At 38.0% G+C, this 23,870-nt stretch overlaps 1 protein-coding gene across 1 annotated transcript in view; it reads right to left on the bottom strand.

Annotated features, from left to right (window-relative positions):
- VSNL1 (visinin like 1) overlaps positions 1 to 4,371 on the bottom strand; it is a 111,962-nt gene extending 107,591 nt beyond the window's left edge. The window contains exon 1 of the mRNA XM_017526144.1: positions 3,944 to 4,371. The gene's annotated coding sequence lies outside the window, so the exon portion shown is untranslated. The remainder of the gene's footprint in view (positions 1 to 3,943) is intronic.
- Positions 4,372 to 23,870: the final 19,499 nt, after the last annotated feature.

The raw sequence follows: 23,870 nt of genomic DNA, 5'->3' as shown, positions 1-23,870 counted from the left end.
ATGAATTAACCATTGGGATAGTAAAAATATCAATCATTCTTTGATATAGCTGTGTACCATTTGATACTTTAGGAAAATTAATATGTTTATATTTACTATACATAATGGAGATGGACATTGTCAATTTCAATCTTAGATTAATTAAATGTGATCGTTTCCGTGGAGAGAGCCTTCCTATTTTCCTATATAATCACTAATTTTAGTAGCATGGAAATCACTCAATACAAAGAAAAAGACCTTGAGAACAGTGTATATTGCTCTTATCAGTTAGGAAACCACATGTTTGATACTGATGCTGAACTGTTATTCCATGAAACTCCTGAGGCAGCTTCTTCACAATGTTTGGAATTCATAACTACATGCAACCCAAATGGAAAATCTGTAGCTTGCTCAGGACAATATTCCTGATAATGTTATTCTATCACATGTGACTCACATGTAATTGGGAGGTGATTCTCAGAGTAGTAAATCAAAGCAGGGCCCTTAGCAACTACAAATCCCCACACCTCTGCAAAGGCTATCTGGTGTTCAGAATAGCCTGGAATGGTGTATCAAGATCAGGTAACATCTAACTAACTCGAGCATTTGTTAGATACAGACTCTATTCAAGACAGAGCTCAACCCAATTTAGTAAAGATTTACCAGCAGAGGAGGGGTTAAATTAATTGTTAATTGGTAAAGGTGTTGAGAAACCCACCCCTTGCTTCCTTAGCGTTAACAACTTCCAAGAGTAGTTACCTAATCTTTGAAATGAGAAAGAGACTCTAACTGGGGCCTTGCCTCCCAATCATCAAGCTCCTCCTTTCCTAATGCCTCAGCTTTTTTCAGGTAAGAATCCTTAGCATTTCCCCAAAGGGGACATTTGTGGTAGTTCTGAGTGCCTGGAAGATTACATTTTTTGGAGAAGAAACAGGAAGGCTCCGATTATTTTTAGGAGGCTTGGAATGTTATTGTATAGACACTCAGGAAATTTTTATAGAAGAAAGGGAGAAAACGAGGAAGAAATAAAGAAAGCAAAAGAAAAAAAAGGAGAAAAAAAAGGCGGAAGGTGGGAAGGCTAGTTAGGCAGGTCATCTTCTGGTTTGCAGTCCTCATCCAGCAAGATGAGAGCAGAAACTGCGCAGGAATAAAACAAAAGGTCTGCCTGAGGAAAAGCTATGCAAATGCTTTAAAAGCTTTAAAGGATGAAAAAGCTGCACTACTCTCTTTTATAGCACTACAACCCAGTCAAGCCTTCTTCCCTCTGTCTTTCAGTCCCTTTCCTTTCCGTTCTCTGCAGGTGGCTTTATATGGAAGATTTCCAGGAAGGCTGGAGATAGGCATCTCTGATTTGGGTTCTGCCTCCTAGGAGCCAGAGGAGAGCTGGCAAAGTCCACTTTGGGTTTACCCTGCAGCTTCATCACTCCACGAAGTCCTATTCTCTGCCGCTGCAGCTGTTTTGGAGGAGGATAGATGGGGAGAAAAGTGGGACTGTAACTGCAGTGTCTTTGAAGGCTGGATTCCCTGAAGGATTTCGGGGAATAAAGCAGGGAAAGGATGGAAATGGGCCCTGGGCAGTTCTCAAACAGGAACTGCAGCTTCTCAAACGCTAGTGCTCCCCCAAAACTCCAAGGATTCCAGAGAAATTGACTGAGATGCAGAGGAGACCAGAAAAGCCAGACTAAGCATCCAATGAGGTGGGTATATTAGAGCTGAGGGGCAATAAAAAAAGAGAGAGAAAGAGACCTTACAAGACAAAGAGAGGCAAGGAAGAGAAATGAAATGGTATAAAAATGGACTCCTAGAAACAATCTCAAAAGATGTGGTGGAGAGCAGACATTTATTTGAAGTCTGCAGCAATGTCACTGAGCATGCTGAAAATCAAAGAAAGAAGGAAACATTTCCACTCAACATTACTTTTTAATTGTTTATTCCATAGACTAGAAGTTAATTTACTTTTCTCTGGATCCATGGTTCTGGGCTTCAGTTTCCTCATCTATAAATCAAGGGGTTTGGACTAGATACCTTATAGGGTCTCTGCCAAATTTGATCCTCTCAGTCAACCTATGAGCCAGGTACTCCAAGACCAAGCATTTATCAGTTTTGATACCCAAGTCTCCCCTTTTTCCTCTACCACCCCTCTTCATCAATGCAGTGCCAACACCTGCACCATTCATCGAACTGATGCCAACTCTCAATGATGACAGGAAGCATGCCTCAATTGTGACAAATGGTTAGTCCTTCTGCCCTGGAGTAAGGAAAGAAGGAATAGACAAGGCAGTATGATTTATACTTTGAATTTCCAATGAGAGGTTCTTCTCAAATTTTCAGTTATAAATTTCACCCATTTAAATAAATTATAAATTCCTCTGAGGGGTTCCAAATGGTTAGACTGATCAAAGGGCCAAGAGCCCTATTTGATGGACCCCCCCACCCACCCAATTTGAGGGAAAATTTATTTCATTTCATCCCCAAAATTGGATCTGCTTATTTCGTGGAAATCCAGCAAGCACTAGCCATGCTTTTTTCTCATCTGTCTGCCTCATGCCCATTCTGCCAACCTGCTTCAGTGCAGCGTTTCTGGGGTTATTAAACACCCAAGGCTTAATGAGAGTGCATTCATGAGTAAGTTGTTCTATGATGCAGGATCCCCCCCTACTCCACAGACTCACACACAGACACACACACGTAGGCAGTTTAAATGATAGTGGGGTGTTAAAATGTGTTTTCACAAGAGTTTCATTTTAAATTTGTCTCAACCTGAAATTCCTTTAGAAATTAAAATAAATATTAATATGTAGAAATAAAACTCCCCAGCTTCTCTTGCCTTCAAGTGGAAAGTGACACCCAAATAGTATATACTTAGTGTTTTCTACACCCACCAGCATTTCTATTTTATTTTAGTTTCCAAAATATGAACAGGAGAGCAACTCTAGAAAAATGGATTCCCACTCTGGCATCTCACAGGGCACTGATCATGCAATGCTGAGCACTCACCATTTCCTCCACGCAGAGAGCATCAGCATCTCCTCGCCCTCTCCCCATACACATTCTCGCACCCCTGAGGGTATTCAGCAATCTGATTTCCACCCGAGGTTTGACCTTGCAAAGACCCTTCTTCCAGTTTCTGGGCAAGGAGCATCCCATTTTAACTCGAAACACAAAACGACCTTTTATCCTTTAAAGAAATACTACCAAATATAACACATCTGGATTTACATTTTTCAACCCTACATTCCGGATGGGGAACACGGAATGCAAAGGCAGGTAACTAGTTTGGGTCTGACAGTCCCCATTCAGCGACCGAGTCTGTGACTCCGTTTAAAATCGACAGTGCGGTAGAGCATCCTTCCCTTTTTTGCCCATTCACCATAGTGACGAAAAATCAAAAAACGAAAAAATTATCTACTTATTTCTGAAAACTGAGAGAAATGTGCTCATTTGGCGCCTGCCTCCGTGGATCTTAAACACTAACATCCCGCTCAGAGATCAACCATGATTTCCATCTCCTCCACTCAGTTTTTACTTAGCAAACACCTTTGCTGCCCTTCCACTGTGAGAAAAATGGTGCACCAATCCCACGGATGACAGGTTGCTACTAGACTGCACCCGCTCAGTAGTTTTATCAGTAACCGGAAAACTTCACAATCGGTCAATTAGCTACTTAAATCTGTCTAAGACAAACCAAGAAAGCATCTCAGTTTCACCTGTCTTAAATCTAGTCTAAGACAATCCCCCAAACACGCCGCATATAAACACTCCCCCTTCCCCCACCCCCAATATTCCAAAAGACCCCCCATGGACTAACAGCACACTCAGATAGCCAGCATTAAGCAAGGCAATTGTCATCATGCATTTAGACATCTATGCAAAGCAAAGTATGTGACAATAGCCAAAGCATCTTTCTGACAATTGGTTGCACTACACATGCAGAAATGCAATGAAGATTGTGTTTTCCACTTACAGTTATAGCGCTGCGCACGGTCACTTAACGAAAATGATAAAACTCAACAGTTCTTTTAAAATATATATATATATTTAATTCAGGTAAACGCTTAAGCCGTCTCTGTGTGTGGTTCTCTCTTGCTCTCTTTTTCTCTGGAGCTCTGGGCTGCTTAAATCCCTCTTGGATCGCGCCTTGCAAGCCCAGCCGCTGCCGCAACACGCTCGGGTAAATCTTTGCTGCAGATTGGGAATCCCATAGAAAACCTAGGGTCCCTGGAACTGGATGCGCAGGCGCGCGAGCCTCCGCCTCTCCAGGCACCCCCTCCCCTTTCCTCCCTTCCCTCCTCCCCCAGCTCCGCAGCCCAGCTAGAACTCTGGAGCCTGAGACCAAAAGCGGCCTGGCGATGGCGCATGCTCAGTCGGAGGGGCTCGGAGTTTCCGCTGGTGAATTCCAGGTCTCCAGATTTTAGTAGAAACTCAAAAGGAAAGTAGATAGGAAAAGGGAGTCCGGCTACCGGAGCAACCCGTACCTGGACAGGCGCGAGGGAGGACGGGTTGGGCTCGCCACGCCCCGCGGTTACTGAGCCTGGTGGCTGAAGTACGAGGCAGAGATGGAACAAATGGAGCCGCTTTTCCTGCCTCTCTCTGTCCTAGCCGGCCCCCGGCCCACCCTTTGTCAGGCTGTAAGGTAAAGGAAAAAACTGCAGAAATCCCCAAGAGAAGACTTCCTAGCAAGCTGTGAGCACGTCTAGCCGGCTTACTGAAGGAACGGTTATGGTGGTGATTTTGTCATGGGCCATTTCACCCAAGGGTCTTCTGCTAGGAGTACTGGGAGCCGGGTCCTCCAGCACCCAGTGTCCCGAACAGTCTGAGTCCAGAACGGCGTTGGAAAATGTATGTTGATGGAAGCTGGATCCGAGGCTTCTTGCCCTTTGTACCCTAAGCCAAGCGCCTTCTGTGTGCACTTAAGTGTTTTTAACAGATGCTTTGCGTCTGGCGGGGAGGGGGCGTTTGAAGGGCGAGAATAAACCATTTTGCTAATCCACGGTTAAGGGCTCTGGTTAGGCCATCTTATAAAGCCCCGTTTGTGTCCTTGAACAGCTAAAAGGTTTGCCAGCCCTCTCAGGCTCCCCACTGGCCTGCCAAAGCCTAGAAGCCTTGACAAGGTGTAGTGCCCAATAAATGTTTGGTCGGTTCCTTCCCTACCAGCAAAGCAAGGAGAATTCCCAGGCGTCCCCAACCAGATCACTTTCCTTAAGTGTGTATGTTGTACATGCACTCATTCAACAATTATTCACTGAAGCATTTACAAGAACTATTAGACACTCTTTTATGCTTTGGGAATAAGTACGGTTAACAAAACCCCCTCCTGGGCTTTACATTCAGGTGGGAGTTTTATTTTCAAGGGAGGGAAGTTCTGGAGGCGCGATGAAGATCGAGCTCTGTACAATTTGCGCAGCGTCTTCACACACGTTATCACGTTCAGGAAAACTTCAGAGTTGACCCACTGTTCAGTGCTGGGGACACCAAGAGCCTCTCCCGTGACAAATGAGCTCTAAATTGAAAAATCTCCAGCTGCTCCTGGTTCCAAGTCGAGGAGTCCAGCTTTGAACAAACTTGGGACTACTAAAGTGGGCAGCAGGAGTAACTCTGCCAGACAAATCTGTGGTAATTGAAGGTTCATGGTAAGTGAGGGACTCAGGCGGTGACGCTTAAGTCTCATTCACTGCCATCCTGGCCAGCCCAGAGCCCAGGAACGGGCTTCCCGGGCAGGACGCCTCGGGAAGGTTGCGCAGAGGGGGAGCGCGCTCTCGGGACTCCCCGTACACCCGGGACACTGCCCGCGGTTGTCCCCTCCCGACAGGGCTCTTCCGCTGGTGCTGGTGACCGCGGAAACCCGGAGCGCGGAGTCATGCGGACCAGGGCGCGCGGCCCCATGCGGACCAGGGCGCGCGGCCCCGGCGCGCTGCGGCAGCCGAGCATGTTTAGAGTCTGGCGGGCGCTTGCCCCTCGCTCTGGAGCCGCAGTGCGCACTGCTCTGCGGGACTCCCGGGCTGGCCGGGCTGCTCCTGTTTCCTGGGACGCCGGGGTGGGGGAAGTCAGTTCTGAATAAGTTGCTTTTTCTTTTTGGCTAAAAAAACGACCTCCAAAGCTTTCAAAATCTCGTCTTTGGTTGATTTCCCCACTAAAGCATTTCACGCTTGCCTCTCTGGTTTCTCTCTCCAGAACAGCCCGTGCACTGCAATCTGCATCTACCCAAAGGGTCGTGATGCCGTTTCTCCGCTTCAATGAGATGTACCTATTTGTTGCACCCTGGAGGTCTCTTTCGTGGCCTTGCTCGATTTTACGTAACTTACTTTCAACTTGTGTTTAGGAAAAAATGTACCAGACTGATACTTTAAATCATGCTCTGTTGCAGGATAGGATTGATTTCAATGCGTGCGCTTTTGTAAAGCAGCTTGTCTAAGTGGGCGGGCAGATTTTTTAAAGTTCCATTTGCACTGCAGCGCTGTTTGTGTCCTAAATGCGATATTTTAATTTCTAATCTCCAGCTATTATGTAGCTTTATCTTTTTCAGCTTCTAATATTTTGTTGTTGTTTAATCTTTTTGGTATCCCTTTTAGTCGAGTAGTACACACGAAGTCACAGTAACAAAGCCAATTCTAAGACTTCAAAGGAATGCTATCCTTTGAATTACAAAAGGCAAATCCCCTCTTTAGGATGGGAGAATGTACTTGAAGGAAGGAATGTGGCAGGGATCCTAAGAAGTGAAGGAGCCTGCTGTTTCCTCTTTCAGGCATTTGCGATACCATTGGTGATCACACAAGAGTGGAGATTGCGCTGCCGGGCCCTCCTGTGGTAGAGGGACTGGAACGCAGCCCCATGTTGAGTGAAGAATGTCATCAGCCTTACCACTTGTCCTGTTACCTAAAGCCACATCCCCAACAGTACAACTTTCACACCGTGGAATCTTTTTTTTTTTTTGGAGGGGGGAGGGTTGGAATAGAGGAGGAGGAGGAAGGTGCTGTAGGTAGGAGTTTGTTTCTTTCTGTGTATTTGATAGAATCCTCAATCAGAAAGAGCCATTTTTCTTTGTTCAGTTGCACATTATGTTCTTTATAGAAATTTCCAGGCTTACTTCCACCTTATTCATTCTCAGATTCAAACAAATACACAAAATAAAACCAACAATAACTTTTCAGGTGTACAATACTGCATATAATATTCCCATTTGCTTTAATTGTGACGTGGACAAATTGAAAATGGAAAATGATAGTAAAAGTGTGAAATGCCAATAGTATAGCAAGTCGAAGTTTGTAGTCGTGGGAGCTCATGGTAATACTATTTACTAGAAATATTTGTGTGTAAAATATATGAGCCAAGAAAGGTGGAACTTAAGGCATGGGGATATTTAAAAAATTGGAAGAAGAATTGAATATCATTATTAGAAAATGAAAAGAAACAGGAATTAAAGAACGGATTTATCCTCATTTATTCATAAAGAACCATAATAGTAACTTACTTCTATGGATAGCATACCTTTATTCCAAAGCTAAGGGTATTAATCATTACAGAAAAGATGTTACATAAGATAATTATGATTATGCTGATTTTTTTTGAGAGGTAGGTGTCTTGCTCTGTTGCCCAGGCTGGAGTGCAGTGGCAGGATCATAGCTCACTGCAGCCTCAAACTCCTGGGCTCAAGTGATCCTCCCACCTCAGCTTCCCAAGTAGCTGGTACTACAGGCAAATACCACCACAATTGGCTAATTTTATTATATTTTTGTAGAGATGGGGGTCTTGCTATGTTGCCTAGGCTGATCTCACTCGTCTTAAGCAATCCCCCTGCTTTGGCCTCCCAAAGTGCTGAGATTATAGGCATGAGCCATCTTTTCCAGTCCTATTCTGACTTTTAAAATCATATTTTTTAAAGATATGGATAGACAAATAAAATAAAATAACTTCCCTAAAGTCAAATAGGAAGTATTTCTTAGAATAAAGCCCTACAGTGGGTTTTTTGATACATAGAATGTTTCATTATGTATGTCCGTGACCCTTCTACATGTTTGTTTAAAATACTGAAAAGATGCAAGACCATGAAACAGTGATTCCCATGCAATTAAAGGGTGAGTTCTAGGCCTCCTTCTACAGAGAAGGGATTAGAAATTCTAATTTTAATGAACTTGATTGATCATGTCTCCAAGTCCTCCTCTGATTTCACTCTGTAATCCATGACTGGATCTAAATTCAGTCTGAAAGATCACTCTGTATCTGTAGACACTAATTTCCTTAAAATTTGAACAAATCCACAATAAAAATTTCATAAGGCCCTCCCAGATGAATCACTGTCAAGAATTTGAGTTTCCTGGAAGTCTCCTGGGGCCTCAGAAATTGTCATAGCAAATACAGGTGGGGTGCAACCTCAAGAATAGAAAATACTATTATTCCATTTTCTCTTCTACCAGTTGGCCTGACCTATAAATTCATAGAAGTGCTCTGAAGCTGGAAATTGTTTCTATTATTGTTAGTGGCAACACTCCATAAATGATGATAACAGAATTACACTGTGCATAAACCGTATTTATTTTCATTAATGACTTTTTAGGTGTCTTTATTGCTAGGCTATATTCTTTTTCAGTTGTGTGAATAGCCATTGCAGATAATATCATGGATCCATTTTTGGGGACCTCTATATTTGGAAACCATTGGGTCCAGAAAGATCTTCAAAAACCCTTCTTGCCTAAAGCAGATCTTACTGACTTGTTTCTCCATTTAATCTGTTTTCTTTAATCTAGAGTTTTTAATCAAACTCTCAATCTCAACAGAGATCCTTAGCATAAAATTTAAGAGAAAATAAAAATAATGATTTCTCTGCCACCTCACAGACAACCAACTAAAACAAAACCTACATTTTTTAAAAATCAAATAGTTAAAATTTTTATCTACTGCCTAGGAAATAAATAGTGAGCTCCCTCATTGTGTGTGTGTGTGTGTGTGTGTATATATATGTGTGTGTGTGTGTGTGTGTGTGTGTGTGTGTGTGTTCTTACCAAATACATCCTTTAGAGTTCATTTTATTATTCCTATGGAGGTGTTCAAGAAGAGAAAGAAGGACCACTGGTGTTCTTAAATCCAGACATTCACCTTATTCTCCACTTTCTCCTTTACAACTACCTATAGAACATCATGTGAATTTGTTACAGATGCTTTAAACTCAACATCTCCAATTGGTTTTCACCTCTGTCCCTCTGCCTCCTTGGATCTGTTCCTCCCCTGTGCTGCCTAGCCCTTTGGTGCCCACTATCAACCCACTCCTCTAAATAAGAACCTTGGATGTTACCTTTGGTTTCTCCATTTCTCTAATTCCCTATCACATCATTAGCTGAATCCTGTGAATTCCATTTTCTGAATGTCTTGCAAATCTGTTCCTGACTGCCACTGTATTAGTTCAGCCTCTCATCATCTCACTCTTGGAACACGTGGTTCTTTCTCCTTCTCCTAAATGTTACAGAAACTCAAAATTGTGTCACTTCCTTGAATAAAATCATTAACTGGTTTCTCACTTGAAACAATAAAAATTAAAATTCCTTAGCACAGCATACAAGACCATGTTCTGGCTCTTGCAGACCCTTCCAGCCCCATCTCTTGCCATGTCTTTTTAGTGCTCTATGCTCCACCGTACTGTGTTACCTGCAATTTACCAAATATGTAATAATGTTTCACTTCTCTGTACTTATCCATATACTCTTTCCCTTTTCCTGGGAACTCATCCTTTTATTGTCTTGCCTTTAAGAGTCTTATTAATCCTTCAAATTCAGCTGAAAATTTATTTCCCAGCAGAAGAATCTTTTTCTAGCATATAGCAGACAGTTTACAGAATTGTTGTGAAGATTAACTGAGATAGTATATATGAAAATACTTAACTAGGAAGCTCTATTTAAACATAGGATACTATATATTGATAATACAAATATTAAGTAAAAGCTAATGTCTGCTTTTCATTTCAAAAGCAAAGTGATTATGTTATATTGGTATGAGGAAAAAAAACCTCTCAAATCATTTTGATTGAATTTAAAGTTCTTAACTTTGATATGAAGAACTTTATAACTTTTAAGCATGAGTGTCGTGTCTTCCACCTTGATTAAATTACTATCATGCCAAGAATCCACAAAGCATTTAAAAGCATTTATTAACTGATTTTCAATGACTTTTATTAAATTATTCTTGCTTTATTATTTTTAAATTATTCTTGTTTTATACTAAATTACAATTTTATTCAATTCTTGTTTTTCACTAAATTACAAGTGTAGAACTCTAATAAAACATCTTGCATTTTATAGCTTTTAAATGATGTTACTATTCTTTTGTTATTTAATTCACAAAGAGATAGCATTGTCCTCATTTCATAGGTGAGATAAACTCCCTAGAAAGGCCATATTACTGAACATCATGAACCTTATTTTTAAAAAAAAGAAGGAGAAAAAGAGAAAGACCATATTGCAATGCTTTCTAAAAGTTAAGCGGTATAATGTGATGAAGCTAGATAGTGGCAACCCAGAAATGTAATACTACTTTTTCAGTAATTACTACTCTCTGATGCTGAAAAAAATGCGTTACTAGTTTCCATCTTTCCCAGTTTCAGGTTCTTGCTTGGGATGACAAGAACATGCAGTAATCAATTATAATTTAGGAAGAAGGTGAATTAATTACTTATACTACTAGAGGAAAAAACCAAAAATATTTGGCTCACTTTGTTGTTCTTGATTGGGAGATCAGAATATATAAAAACAAAAAGTCAAAGAGTGTTGGGTATTCCACTAATAGTTTATAATCTAAAATACCATGGAAATTTTTGCACTAAAATTAAAAATTATATGCTTACTAAAACATTTTTAAAATTGATAGATTTTGTCTCAAAACTCAGAGGCATCAAGGAATTCATTTTTATTTAAGTTGCTTGAGATATAACAAAGAAGGAAGAAATTTTATTGTAAAATCCTATGGAGTAATATTTCTAAGCGTATCTACTGATATTTGGTAATAGAAATGTAGTTTACTGTGTAATTTTAGACTGGTTTGGCATAATTCGGATTTTAATGAAAGAACATTAAAATAAAATCAGTAAAACAATTATTTATAATTAGAACATCTTCAGTTTTCTACATTGTACATGAATATAATTTCCATGCTTTTTTTTCTTTTTGTTGTTGAGACATGTTGTCACTTTGTTGCCCAGGTGGTTGGAGTCCGGTGGTACAATCATAGCTCACTGCAGCCTTTCCTGGTCTCAAGTGATCCTCCTGCTTCAGCCTCTCAAGTAGCTAGAACTACAGGCACGCACCCCTGTGCCTGACTAATTTTTTAAATATTTTGTAGAGATGGAATCTCTACAAAAAGAATAACCTGGTTGACTAAGCTATTGTTGAACTCCTGGCCTCAAGTGATCCTCCTTGTGCTGGGATTACACATATATGATTTTATTTGAAGACAAAATTTCACTGCTCATTTTTAATGTTTAAATCACTGGGGGACTAGAAGAGTCATAACTAGAGGTAAAGAGAATTGGAAGAAAAGTTTTTACAATCACATTAGAAGAAATAAACACTTGAACCAGAAAAGTGGCAGTGGAAATGGAAAGTGTATGGATTTGATGTTGTTAGAGTAGAATCAACAAAATTTGATACTTGATTATGTATATCAGAGAAGGTAAAGTTAAACACAATCATAAGATTTGGAACTGGATCACTGGGACAATGGTATTGGTTATAGTAAAAACAGAAGTGCAAGTTTGGAGAAGAGGAGAGCAAGAGGATTGGCTTAACTGCTGGACATGTTTCTTACATTTGAAAGGCTAATGGCACATGTAAGTTGGAGAAGTCCAGCAGACATCAAGAAATTGCAGATATGGAACTTGGGTGGGAGGTCTGCACTAGAAATATAGAATTGGTGGTTATTCACATACAGGTAATGGCTGCAGCTAGAGAATAGATTTGATTGTCAGAGGAGGAGTATAGAGTGAAGAGACAAGAAGAGTAAAACTTAAAGAACCACTGAAGTTTAGAAAAAAAGGAATTTGGAAGAGTTAATTGTGCACTTGTTATTCTCCCTACATACTTGTTTGCAAATTCCTAGAAAGTAGTAACAGTTTTACTCAGTATTGTCAAGTAGCACTTAGAATACTGTCTGTAAGGAAGTATTTGCAGGATTAAAATGATGATGGTTATTTAACCCAGCTAAAGTGGAACATGGTCTGTTAATAACAAAAATAGTAATTTATATTGAATATATGCATATTGGTTAAATTGTTTTAGAAAATGTTAATATTTAATCAAATTGATGATTAATAACTTTTTCATATATACACACATGCCTATGTGTGTGCATATATATATATATGTGTATATGTATTTATTATCTATCTAATTTTTTGTTTTCATATTTGGAGGCTGTAATAGATACTTTTGGAGGAGTATGCCTAGCCCACAAATCAACAGTTCCCTTGTCTCCAAGAGGGTCTAAAGAAACAGGTTCCCGACTGCTGTTTGTTCTGGACACTAGAACCTAGCTAGATCAATTGGATTTTTCTCTTACGGAATTTTTTTTTCTTTTTTGAGGTGGGGATCTCGTTATGTTGCCCAGGCTAGCCTCAAACTCCTACAAAATGACTGATATCCTTACAGGAGAAAAAACACAGAGAGACATAGACAGGGAGAATGCTGGAGGACTACAGGGGCAGAGACTGGAATTAGGCACAAACCAGAGGACACCAGACATTTCCAGCAAAAACCAGAAGGTAGAAGAGAGAGGCATGGAACAGATTCTTTTTCAGAACCCCCAAAAGAAATCATTCCTGGTGTTATTTTGATTTTAGGCTTCTGGCCTCCAGAACTGTGGGAGAATACATTTTTGTTGTTCTAAGCTTCCAAGACTGTGATATTTGTTGCAGCAGTCCTAGGAAGGACAACTGCATTTAAATACAGGACGTGGGTGTCAGGTTTACAATAAAGAATATTCTGGCAGTGTGATAATAGAAAGATAGCATTTTCTTTTCTACAAATACACATCCCCCCACCTTTTTTATTGTGAAAATTGCTGAAGTTTGAATTAAGAGATGTGGGTTCAAAAACTAACTCTGCTACTTATTAGATGTGGTCATGGGCAATTACTTAAGTTCCCTTCATGCCTTGATTTCCTTATTTATAAAATGAGAAAGATTAAATAGTAGAGCTCTATGGTTCACAAAGATATTGGGCATTTAAAAAATTCTGGATAATAAGTTAATAGTGCTAATTTGCACCTAAGATGATATTAAGCCAGTTTCTTCCAATTCAAAACTAAATTAAATTCATGGTTTTAGCTTTGAGTTCATTTAAAATAATTTCTTTAGAGACCTTTCATTATTGTTGCTCATGGAAATCAGATTAGGTATACTGATCACAGACAGTGCCACTGCTAGAAGTAATTCAAATTCTGCTTAAGATTTCCTAGGCTAGTGTATGGATGTTTGAATAAAATTCAGTATTAATAGCACTGTAATGTTAAACAATATTTTGAAATTAGACTCACATAACACTTTGCCAGTGATCCATATAATGTCATTTTTAATAGAATTTTTTTTTTTTTTTTGAGACAGAGGCTCACTTTGTCACCCAGGCTGGAGTGTAGTGGCATGATCTCAGCTCACTTGCAACCTCCACCTCCCAGTTCATGCAATTCTTCTGCCTCAGCCTCCCAAGTAGCTGGAAGTACAGGTGTGCACCACCACACCTGGCTAATTTTTGTATTTTTAGTAGTCATGGGGTTTCACCATATTGGCCAGGCTGGTCTTGAACTCCTAACCTTGTGATCTGCCCTCCTTGGACTCCCAAAGTGCTAGGATTACAGACGTGAGCCACTGTGCTCGGCCTTAATAGACTATTTTTTAGAGCAGATTTAGGTTCACAGCAGATATAATGTTTTTAGAAACATTCATTGACTGAATTCTGGTTGTGTAGATTGTAGTACAGTATTAGAAGTTCAAACCTGTTGATTGTAGATTGGTTGAAAAATAAGACTAAATAACATTATTTAATGTATTATAGATCTTAATATTCATAAGGGACATGTCCTAAGGCTTTTCTCATTCCCCAGTATGTGAATATTACTCTAGGACAAAATTGTGTTGTTGGTAAATGGCCATATTATTGCCTATGAGTATTAAATGAGATGACAAATAACAGCAAAGCTACATTCAGCTGCAGATGCTGCATGATCAGCTGACTAGACTTACTAATTTGGTTAACTGTAAGCAACAGCTTTATAGTTCCATAAAATTCACATTTGTGCTTTAGCAAAATGACGTATTATTTACTACCTGTCATGATAAACTCCAGGGTCAGATACAAATAGATACGGCCCAAAGATTGGATCTATAATGGTCACATTCTGTGAAAATCCTGCTACCTGAAAACTTTATGAAAATTTTCATACATCATTATACAACTTGAAAAAGAAGTAGTTGAAACTTGAGAGCATGGCCATTTTTAAAGCAATTTGAATCTGATGGATTAAGGCCTGTTTTAAAAGAACTAAAATTTACTCTTTGGTTCTTATGGATTCAACATGCACTTTTAAAAATAGGCCTTTATTTGAAACTTCTAAACAGATTGAAGCTCTCTCTCCCATTATTGAAGATAATAAATCTATCAATCTAACAGAATGGACCATTAATATTATGATTATTTAGGCTCTTTGTATCCTAAAAGCTATGTGGATAATTTCCTACTTTGGTCCAGAGGAAAGGAAAGATTATAGTAACTCAATTTATGTTTTTTTTTGTTTTTGTTTTTTTTTTTTGGAGACAGAGTCTCACTGTCTTACCAGCTGGATCCAGTGCAGTGGCTCAATCTCGGCTCAAAGCAGCCTCAACCTCCTGGGCTCAAGTGATCTTCCCACCTCAGACTCCGGAATAGGCATGCACCTCCACACCTGGTTAATCTGCTTGTCTTTAGGAACAACAGTATTCATCTGAGGAGTCAGTGTCTTTGGAAAGCTGCTAAAATAACTTGAAAGGTCACTTAAAAACTAATTAAAGAAAGCTTTATCCACGAACATTAAGGGAGTTAAGATAAACTGTTTCTGATGCTGTCAGGTGAGTGTGCCTTTTATTTCCTCTTCTGAATATTTCTTTTTAGTCCCTGCTATAGCAAGGCTTATGCTGTTACTTGGTGGCACATTTTATTCAAATAGTGTACATGAGTGGAAAGGTGCCAAAGGTGAATCTCCTGAGACTTATGATAAAATCTTCTCTAGAGAGAAGAGAATTATACTCTTTGGTAGTTAATGGTGACACTCTTCTTCTGTGAGGCAACCTGGGAATGGGGCAAGAAACAGACTGTGTCAGGGCAAGATCCTGTCAAAGATCTGACTCACTAACAGCATGTCGAGACAAAAGTGATCCCTCAACCTGTAGTTTATAGTATTCCTAGAGCTCCACTCAAATTTGTACCCCCAAATGAGGAACTGTACAATGGAATTCCACAGGAAGATTTAGATTACAATGCATTGCTTAATATGTATAACTGTGAATTTTCTTCTTATTCTTTAAGGTCTTGTTTAAATCCCATGAATACTTCCCTGCTTATCTATCCCAAGGTGATATTTTCTTCTTTTCAGTTTCTACTAGTCTTAAGATGAATGGAATATTAAATGAAATCACCAGGACACATAGTTATTCTTTCAGATTTTAGTATCCAACAATATTGTAAAATTACTTATTGCAGAAGCTGTGTCTTATAGATTTACTTTGTATCATTCAAAATGCTAAGTTCCTGATTCACAATAGAGCTTAACATTATTTGGTTGATTAATTACTCTTTCTCTTTAGTTTTCACTCTCAGTGGGTTATTTTTCTATGATTTTACTATCTAGAAGAATTAACATTCCATTGGAAATTCTGATAATTGGGAAGATTATTATTATTATTATTATTTTTTTTGAGACAGAGTTTCACTCTTGTTACCCAGGCTGGAGTGCAATGGCACGATCTCGGCTCACCGCAACCTCCGCCTCCCAGGTTCAATCAATTCTCCTGCCTCAGCCTCCCGGGTTCAAGCAATTCTCCTGCCTCAGCCTCCCGAGTAGCTGAGACTACAGGCACGCGCCACCATGCCCAGCTAATTTTTGTATTTTTAGTAGAGACAGGGTTTTACCATGTTGACCAGGATGGTCTAGATCTCTTGACCTCATGATCCACCCACCTCGGCCTCCCAAAGTGCTGGGATTATAGGCGTGAGCCACCGCGTCCGGCCGGGAAGATTATTTTTATAACTTCATAATTTTATTTCATAATTGGTATAATGATACATAACTCTGTACTTACAGAACCAAAAACAGTAGAAAACAGTTGTTTTTATAGTAATTCTGAAGAGAAAAAAGTTTAAATATTTTGTTTTTTCATTTATTTTTTATTGTTAGTTGACAAATCGTGAATATGACATTATAGTAAATGCATAGAGAGAAAGTTGACATGTCCCAGTAAGTGATTATATTTCTTAATATGTAAGATATTTTATAATATGTTGGAATATACTATGAAAGTATTTAAGAAAAAGTGACTTGGTGTTTAAGTTAATTTTCATGACTATAACGTGATTAGCTTGATGATGAAAACACATAAGACTTGACAGGGAATTTCTAGATTTGTATGACTGGGAACAGTGTTTGCAACTGGCAATAGACACTGGAACCATCTTCTGGCAACTAGTATAATCATTTGAAAGCCAAGAAATATGTTTATATTCTTTTTTATGTAGTGGTCCTCTTTTTTTCCTACTGACCAAGGATAGTTGTGCTAGACATTATTTCATTTTATTCTTTGAAACATGGAATTGTTCTGTTGCCCAGGCTGGAGTACAGTGGTGTGATCATGGCTCACTGCAGCATCTGACCTCTCCCGGACCAAGCAATCCTCCCACCTCAGCCTCCTGAGTAGCTAGGTCCACAGGTGCTTGCCACCATGCCAGGATAATTTTAAAAATTTTTGTAGAGATGGGCCTTCGTATGTTGCTCAGGCTGGTCTTGAACTCTGGCCTCAAGTGATCCTCCTGCCTTGACTTCCCAAATACTGGGATTAGAGGCATGAGCCACCATGCCCAGCTGACTTTATTTTTTCTCTAACTGTTCATTAGGTAGCTTCTCTGAAACTGATCATAGCTTTCCAAGGTCTTGGTAAAAGTTTATATAGTTTTTCCCTTTCATTCTTTCTAAGGAAAATGCCATATATGTTTTCATGTTTTAAGAGTGATTGTCTATATGCAGATAATATTGAAATTTACATGCTACTGATTTAATGATTATTTGTCACCTACCCACATACTTAAACTAATTTTTGTGAAATTAGCTCTAAAATCCAAAATTAACACTAACCATATTAACAAATAATATCTTCAAGGAGTTTCTGATTAAAAGTATTTTAATGATGACATACCTCAGTAAAAATTCTGCCAGCTTGCAATACAGTCAAAATGAGACTACATTAAATCAGGGATCAAAATTTCAAATCATTTTTTAAAACCAAGCCAACCACACTAGTAGAAAGTGGTAAGAGGTTTATTTTTCATCAAGTGCTATGAGGTTTCTATACCCACAAAGAATTTGTAGTTATCATCTGATGGTATATATAAATAGAACAGAGTATACATTATATCATTTTCCCATGATGATATATAGTTAGAACAACATTAATTGTGGCAAAAAGGAGCTGGGAAAATAGAGTTCTGATGTTTCTGCCCTTCATAAATATGCCAAATCGTTTTAATATACATATGAACATAAAGTCACCTGCATTTATAATCCTTATCTGCTGTTGAACTCCATTTATGGTTTTCCAGCTAGCAGTCTAGAGCAGTAAAAGTCTAGCACTTTCTTCAGTGCAGTATGTTTCAATCCAAATTTCTCGCTTTCATCCTTATTATATAATTTTAGGCAAGTTCAATCTCTCTACTCCTCTCTTCCATTAATGATATGTTTATTTTTCTAGTCAACATGAAATAATCATTGATTTCTTACCCTCAAAGCAGCTGTAGCAAAGTTCTAATGATAATTTCTAAAATATACTATTCCTATGGTCGATATTACAATAAAAGGTTCTTAACATTTCTGGTTATATTATTTCAATGCCTTCTTAACTAGACCAGTTTCTTCTAGAGATGGTATTCTCTTGCTTCTGATTCATGCTAAATTGTCTACTATATAATTTTTTCTACAATGCTATTTACATATATTTTTCCTGAAACAAACACACAAATATCATCTTGTCTGTGGCATAAAGTCCACCTTTTCTTAACTTTGTCATACAAGAATCTGAACACCCTGACATCAGTCTTGTTGCCATCTATTTCCATAAATTCCTTTACAAAAACATTGTGTCTCAAACGCTCTTATCTACTCACTATTGCCCAAAAATATCTTGCACTTTTGTCTGTGCTTTTGTTTATGCTTTGTTTCTGTCTGAAATATATTCTACCATTCTGTTTAAATCCAAATTATAATTTTTAATTAATTATTCTTTCTTAACTTTTATTTGAGGTTCAGGGGTACATGTGGAGGTTTGTTCTATAGATAAATTGTGTGTTGTGGGGGTTTAGTATACATATTATTTCATCACCCAGGTTATAAGCACAGTATCTGATAGTAGTTTTTCAATCCTCGCCTTCCTTCCACTCTCCACCCTGAAAGTAGGCTCTGATGTCTGTTATTCCCTATTTTGTTTATATGTGTACTCAATGTGTAGCTCCCACTTATAAGTGAAAATATGTGGTATTTGGTTTTCTTTTCCTGCATTAGTTCTGTTAGGACAAAGGCCTCCAGCTCCATCCATATTGCTGCAAGGACAAAGGGTGTTATCTCATTCTTTTTTACGACTGTGTAGTATTCCATGGTATATATGTACCACATTTTCTTTATCAAGTCTACCAGTGATGGACATTTAGATTTTTTCCATATCTTTGCTATTGTGAATACTGCTGCAGTGGACACACATGTGCATGTGTCTTTATGGTAGAATGCAAATCCAAATTGTAAATATTGTCTGTGATGCCTTTAGGCCCACTCCAATTCTCAATAACCCAACTTTTTAAAATCAGAAACTATATGTTATTTATGGAATCTATTTAACAACTAAATACACTTTTTTAAACCTTTTATATTGTTATCAAATATTTGTCATTGCTAATGCCCTGACTTTTGTCATACCTTTCTTGTATAGTAAATGGCATAGTATTGAATATATAATAGGGACTAATACTGATTGACTTTCGTTGAGTAAAAACCATGGTTCCCAGAGTAAATGCTTTTGAGTTTTTAATAATGAAGGTCTTATTTGGTTATATTTAGTTAAGCCACTAAACAAACTATAAGTGATGGTAACTGAGGCAGAATGAAATTTAAATGCATAGTCACAAAAATTGCCAATCATTCTTAAATAAGAATTAACGAACAAATACACATAATAGACACTTTAAAAAGCAGAATAAATAATGTACTTGAAAAACAGTGATAGCTATATATTAATAGATGTATTTCATATATTTGGATATTTCTAATGATACATATTTTAATCCCTTTTCCTTTCATGTGAAGTTAGAGAGAAAAAAGCCTGCACAATAAAGAGCTATTTCCTATGGGGGTTCCATGAAGCAAAAAAACAAAAAAAAAAAGGAGCGGTTTGATATACTCATGTCCCTCCCTCCACACACACACAAAAATATCTGGAAGAAGTTGGGAAATCAATACTTTTCTTTAGCTGGTCCAAAGATTCTTATTCTAGAATGGTTTAAGAAGTGAATGGATTACTATTAGCAACTGTAAACACTTACATAGAACTTAGTAAGTGTTAAGGTACTGTTCTAGTGCTTTACATATATTAACTCATAAAATACTATAGCCAACACATGAAGCAGGTGCTATTACTGTCATCCTCATTTTGCAGCTGAGAGAACTGAGGCACTGAGAATTAAGGAGTTTGCCCAAAGCCACACAGATAGTAAGTGGTGGAACAAGGAATCAAATCCAGGCAGTTCGGTTTCAGAATCCATGTTTCCTTACTCCTCTCTCCTTCCTTCCCCTCTTATCTCCCCTCCTTTCCCCTCCACTCCTTTTCCCTCCTCCCATCCTTTTTTCTTCTCCATTTCCTCTTCCCTCATTCCTCCCTTCTTCCTTTCCTCTTTTTTTCTTTCATTCTAAAAATAGGAAACAGAAAAATATGTCATTCATAAATGTACAACACAATGAATAATTTTTTATCACAAAATGAACACACCACTCAGGTAAAGGGGTAGGCTGAAGCATGATAACTTTTGGGGTGAAGAGCCCATATTTCTTATGTTCTTAAGTACTACTCTATGTTGCCTGTCAATACATTTCTGGCCTTCTTAAAATTTTTACTATGATTTCAGAATAAATTGATTCAAATTTATAGTGTTCATTCCTAAAAGCAATAGGAAAAAACATCAAAATAAACCAAGAAGCCTGAATTTTGAGCTTGTTTTCTTGCCAGAGTTTGAAAACTGATTTTTTGCCAGAGTTTGAAAAAAGTGCAAAATAGTTTTTGTAATTCTGCTGAACCACTGGCAAATTCAGTTAAGGCAGATTTTTGAGCAGTGCAGTGAGTGTAGTTTTGGGTATTGTATATGCAAACTCTTATCCTTTTCTTGTATGCCTTTCTTGTAGAGGGCATAGGGTTATAGAAAGGGTTAGTGGTGAATGATGCTGCATTTCTGTTTCTTGTCTTTTATTTCTCAATTCCCAAAGCTAAAGTGTTCTGCAGACATCTCAGATACTTTTTTTTGAAATTTAAACTGGCATATTTTGGTTCCACATTGAAGTTCCTGACAAAGTTTGACCTCTTGTTAGTACTTCAACAATAGATAACTGTGGTCTAAGGCACTTCATCTATAACTCAAAGTTGGTAGAAGGAGTATTTCCTGTAATGACATGCAGCAGTTGAAATAGTCATCTCTTTACTTTATTTTATTTTTTTTGGTAATTATTTTACCACTTTAGAGCTTAAAAGTGGAAAATATGATGCTGCTATTACATTGCTAAGCAAGCAGAAGGATATTCAGCAAGGAACCAAATATATATTTAAGTGTTCATGATTATAAGCCTATACCTATTGAAAAATTAGCCCTGTATCCAGGGCTGTAATGAGCATATATTCTGAACTACGTTTTTTTTGAATGAATTTTTTTTATGTGTGTTTGTGCCCAGACAGAGATTTTATATGCAAAAATTAAAAAAAGAAAAAATTCTATATCTTTTTATGCTTTACTTTAAAAAAAATACAACACCTGGGTTGTTATAGAGCATGTTAACTTAAAATTCTATTTATAATCCCTTGATTCATTATATTACTTATACATTACATATATAATATATAATATCATAATTAGCATGGCTTAGAAATATATGCTCATTTTGCTGCTCTTTTCTTTCTTACCTTTTTGTTTTTTATACACGAGAAGTAGGATCATATATGTATCCTATCTCTTTATACCAATCATGATCACTATCGTTCTGTTCCTGCTTAGCTACACATTATATTCCAAGCCCAAATCCTGCCTTGTTTGAGTATTTTCTCGAAGAAGGCATTGTAACTTTGACCAAGCAGCCCATATTCTGTGTCTATGTTTTTCTAGGTTATTGTCCAATATGTGGGGTAGATCACTTTTAAGAAAGTCATTTCCAGAGTCCCTCTGAGTGGTCTCCAGAAATTGTGGGTTTAGCTTTTGGAAGTTGATGTGAAACTACAGTTAAGTGGGTGATAAGCATGAATGACTTCAGGTAAAATTGCAAAGAAACTTTCTTTTCTATTCTTAAGTACTATGTAAAACAAATATTACATGTAAATGAGTATGTATCAGATTGCATTTCAAAATTAAACCTGTTGATCCTATTTTTTGGTCCACATAGGGCACAGTTATCTTTGAGAAACTATTAAAAATTAGGGAAAAGGTTACCCTTTAACAGAATTGTGTGACGACACATTGCAGTGCGCACTAATGCCTCTCCCCAATTCCCAGTGTTACATTTCCTTCTCCACTTTCTATGATTCTTGGCTCTTTTTCTACTAGACACCTTCAAAAATCTGCTCAAGGGTATCATGGCCTTGGTAACATTTTCTTTCATTAATTCTCCTCTTAAAAGGTCCACTGATTGTAAATTCAATTATGTAGAATATACTAAACCCATTCATTATAATTAGAGAAATCCTGGGATACATACTACATTCAGGTTAGGCAAGTTACTGTATCATAATCTCTATTTAGATTTAGCTTTTAAAAATATTGCTCAGTGTTCTCCAGGCCCTCATTGCTTTTCATCCTGATTGACCAAGTCTTCTTGTAGCCAGATTCCTTGAGTCACTGGCTTTCAGATTAATTCATCTTCACTTCTACCTCCCAGTTTAATGTTAGAGCTATTTCTCCATTGTCTTTGTCTCTGAGAAAGCAGAGCTCTATTTTTTTGGACCTTAGGTTAAATTTTGTTTCTGGTTGAAACTATTCTCCTGAGGCTTCCTAGATCCTATTTTTCAAGAATTTTTCAATCTTTATGAAGCCTTCCTTGCCTATTCTGTATATAATTTTTATAATCCCCTTCTGAATTTCCACAGCATTTATTTATTTAAAAAACTTATTCATTATTCTTGAACTTCTGGGGTACATTCATTATTCTTTAAGTTCTGGGTTACATAGGCATACACATGCTCTGGTGGTGTGGTTTGCTGCACCTATCGCCCCGTCATCTACATTAGGTATTTCTCCTAATGCTATCCCTCTCCAATCCCCCTATCCGCTACTATTCCTCCCCCAGCCCCCCAGCCCACAGGCCCTGGTGTGCAATGTTCCCCTCTCTGTGTCCGTGTGCATTTATTTTTTAACAGTACTTATTTTCTATATTACTCATTTGGTATATCTTCAAGCTGACAAAAAAATGTTGTCTATCATATGGTAGGTTCCATGCTAAATACTGAAATATGAACATAAACAAGTTAACTATTCCAAGTCTTAAAGAGCTAATAATTTAGTGGAGAAGACAGTATGTTTTAACTAACCTTTATGTAATTTTATAGGTATACAATAGATGCCTGAAATGTTATGGGAACATGGATGAATAATTGATTAATATGGAAATAAAAGGAAGTTTTACAGAAAATTGCAGGCTTATAGAAATTAAATGAATGAATATAACCTTTAAGACTCAGCTTTTGGGCACTATTTCTTCCTGAAAGCCTCCCCTAAGTCTCCAGACTAGATTTGGTTCCCTTCTGTTCATAGATATAACTGTAGTGTAGCACTTATCCTGTTATACTGAAATAAATTCTGTAAGTGTGTCTCCCTACTATACTGTAAATTTCTGGGGAAAAAGAGACTGTGTATTATTTTGGATCCCTAACACCTAACACAACGCTTGCTGCATAATAAATGCTCAATACATGTCTTCTGAACTGAACAACAAAAGAACAAAAACCATGAGTGTTTGGGAATTGCAAGTTTTGTGAGGCAAATTGTGAGTGTAAAGGAGAGGAGAGCGAAGTGGCTGGAGGTAAGCCTAAAAAATAGCTAAAAAATAGCTAGGACAGGGCCGGGCGCAGTGGCTCACGCCTGTAATCCCGTGATCCACTTTGGGTGGATCACGAGGTCAAGAGATCGAGACCATCCTGGTCAACATGGTGAAACGCCGTCTCTACTAAAAATACAAAAAAATCAGCTGGGCATGGTGGCGCGTGCCTGTAATCCCAGCTACTCAGGAGGCAGGAGAATTGCCTGAACCCAGGAGGCAGGGGCTGCGGTGAGCCGAGACCGCGCCATTGCACTCCAGCCTGGGTAACAAGAGCAAAACTCCATCTCAAAAAAAAAAAAAAAAAAAAAAAAAAAAAAAAAAAAAAAAAAGAAAGAAAATAGGAC

This window comes from Cebus imitator, unplaced genomic scaffold (genome assembly GCF_001604975.1).
Source record: "Cebus imitator isolate Cc_AM_T3 unplaced genomic scaffold, Cebus_imitator-1.0 Scaffold1, whole genome shotgun sequence".
NCBI classification, from domain to species: Eukaryota; Metazoa; Chordata; class Mammalia; order Primates; family Cebidae; genus Cebus; species Cebus imitator.
Note: the sequence above shows the minus strand (reverse complement) of the source record. Positions and strands in the feature narration are given on the sequence as shown.